Source organism: Propithecus coquereli, unplaced genomic scaffold (genome assembly GCF_000956105.1).
Source record: "Propithecus coquereli isolate 6110/MARCELLA unplaced genomic scaffold, Pcoq_1.0 Scaffold100, whole genome shotgun sequence".
Taxonomy (NCBI): Eukaryota; Metazoa; Chordata; class Mammalia; order Primates; family Indriidae; genus Propithecus; species Propithecus coquereli.
Genome location: NW_012133859.1, coordinates 5,477,959 through 5,481,185, shown reverse-complemented (window position 1 = coordinate 5,481,185; position 3,227 = coordinate 5,477,959).

Sequence of the window (3,227 nt, the reverse complement as noted above, 5' to 3'; positions counted from 1 at the left end):
TCTCATGTGTGATACTCTGAATATTGGGAATAGTAGGATCAAAGAGACCAAAATAATGAAATCTCTCTTCATATACTTGTTTTACATGCCAATTGAGGAGGCACCCAAAAAACAAGTAAACATGTCAATAAGAAAATTTCTATTCAAATTCTATAAATACAATTAAGCAAGTAAGTGGAGTAAAATGAGGCAGAGATGGGTATATCATTTTTTTCTTTTTTATTTCAGCATATTATGGGGGTACAAATGTTTAGGTTATGTATATTGTCCTTGCCCACCCAAGTCAGAGCTTCAAGCGTGTCCATCCCCCAGACTGTGCACACCGCACCCATTATGTGTTTATACACCCATGCCTTCCTCCCCCCTCCCACCTGCCTGACACCCAACATATGTTACTACTATATGTGCATTTAGGTGTTGATCAGTTAATACCAATTTGATAATGAGTACATGTGATGCTTGTTTTTCCATTGCTGTGATACTTCACTTAGAAGAATGGTCTCCAGCTCTACCCAGTATAATACAAGAGATATTATATCACCATTGTTTTTTGTGGCTGAATAGAACTCCATGGTATACATATACCACATTTTATTAATCCATTCAGTATTGATGGGCTTTTGGTCTAGGCAAAGAATTTTTGAAGAAAACTCCAAAGGCAATCACAGCAACAACCAAAATAAATAAATGGGACCTGATCAAATTAAAAAGCTTCTGCATAGCCAAGGAAACTATCACTAGAGCAAAGAGACAACCTTCAGAATGGGAGAAAATATTCACATGTTACACATCCGATAAAGGGCCGGTAACTAGAATCTATACAGAACTCAGGAAAATCAGCAAGAAAAGATCAAACAACCCTATCGAAAAGTGGGCAAACGACATGAACAGAAACTTTTCAAAAGAAGGTATACTAATGGCCAAGAAACATATGAAAAAACACTCAACATCTCTAATCATCAGGGTATATCATTTTTTAAAGTTAAAAGTAGCATCCCTAGAAGGTATTCAGTGAGCTATAACATGACTCTAGTGAAATATTAATATAAAGTCATGCAAAGACCAAAGAACAATTCCAGCAGCTGAGCCAGCAAATACAAAGTCCCTGAGCTATGAACAGGCTTTATATGGTCAAGGAACCAAAAGCAAAATGTAGCCTAAATATAGGTAAGTGGAGGAGAGTATTGCTAAGTGAAATTAAAGTTCTAGTAATAGGCAGAACATCTTAATGTTCTGAGGACCATGATAAGGAAATGAAAGTTATTAAAGACATTTTAGCAGGGTGGAATTTGATGTGATCCCCAAATTAGGATACTCATTCTGGTCTTTAGATAGGAAATAGTAGATTAGAAGATAAGAGTGGAAACAGGGTGCCTTTTGACAGGGAAAAGTAATAGTCATGGTGAGATATCAAAGGAGTTTTAGGTGAGGGAGAAGTCAGAAGAGCTGCTTTTGTAAAAACAAAACAGGTCAACTAAAACTCATATTTCATTACAGAAGCTACGATGATTGCAAAATTGGCATTTTGCAAAGATTAATCACATATTTTCCCATGACTCTCAAATTGTATAGACAAATCTGAAATTTGGAGGAAAATTGCTCATTCAGACTAACAATTCAAAAATAAATATGTACAAATATTTCATACCATTTATTTTTGCACATATTCGAAGACCATTTACAATTTTTAATGTAAAATTTCTGTATGGTTTTTTCACTATGTAGTTTCTAGAACTGTGCACTTTTCCCCCAAAGCATATAAGAAATTATAGCATTCAAATATTGGAAACTTATCTTTGTTAATGGGAGGTATTTTTGTATTCACACTTAAGATCTTAGAGCTAATATTGTATGATGAGAAGGTGGGAAAAATATGCTAGTATAAAATTGCTTTTCAAGTATGTCACCTCCTCCCTTTCCTATTGAATTAACTAAACAAATGACATATGGCTTAATATATGCCTATTTTCCCCTTGATTTTTTTGATGTTATTGAGTTTGGGACATATTAAACAGCAGTTTTAAGAATATTGAACTCATGTTTCTCAAATGACATATTATTGAAAAAGTAAAGGGAAACCTTAAGCTAAAAGATTTCAAATATGTTGCTGAAGGACATATGAGACCAGATCTGCGAGGAATTAATGAGCTGCCTAAGGCCAGAATCATTTTAATCTCTTTCTCAAGTTCTTAATCCTCTAAATTTAAAACACCGTATCCTTCAAAAGTTATAATGCCCATTTTATATTCCGGATATTAAAAGATATTCACATTTCATTATCATTTTTACAAAACAAGTTTGAGAAGTCTTTGAGATAAAAAGTAACAAAAGTGTTTTAAGATATCCCTATGCTCTTTGAAAATTATCTTCTATTTATCCTAAGAACGGGCAAGACTATTCTTTAGACAGGGATTCAAAGAGCAGCAGAGTCTGGGTAAATCGTGACATTGCCAGTTCCTCAGTGGAGGGAATATCAATTGCTCATAAAAATCAGTTTGGGTCATATGATCTATGAAACCCTCAAAGTACCTGATTTTATCATTAAATACTTGAGGTTAATAAAAGGCTTGTATGAATGAAATAAATGATACTATTTTGTGGTAGACAGTGTTTATTGTCAAGAATAAATAAATAGGACTCAAATGCAATGTGCTATGAACATTTTTCTTTCACAGAAAACGAAATAGAATGGAAAAATATGTATAGCCCAGATATATTGAAGATTAAAAACTAGTTATTTTGGCAAACTGAAGGATAATTTATGATAGTACTCAAGCTTCAATTAACCATTTCAATTTTTAATAACAACTCAAAATAAATTGGGAGGATTAAAAACTGAAGAGTAGGGGATTATGTAATTATTTTAGCAGATTCCAAAAATAGAATAATCCTTGGAATAAAACTTAATCTTTAAAATATGTCTATACATAGTTTATTTGTGTGTAAATGTGCAAAAATTAATCTATTATGGTCTTTAATTGCTGTTATTTTCCCCAGAATACGTTGTGTAATATGCCCTTTGTTCTTTTCAAATTATTGCTATTAATTATTCCCATTACTTCAACGCATTATTTCACCTATTTAAATACAGATAGGCACACATATTCTGAATATAGCCATTTCATATTTATATAATTCAACATTTTCCACTTGTACTTTTTTTTTTTTGAGACAGAGTCTCACTATGTTGCCCTGGCTAGAGTGCCGTGGCATCAGCCTCGCTCACA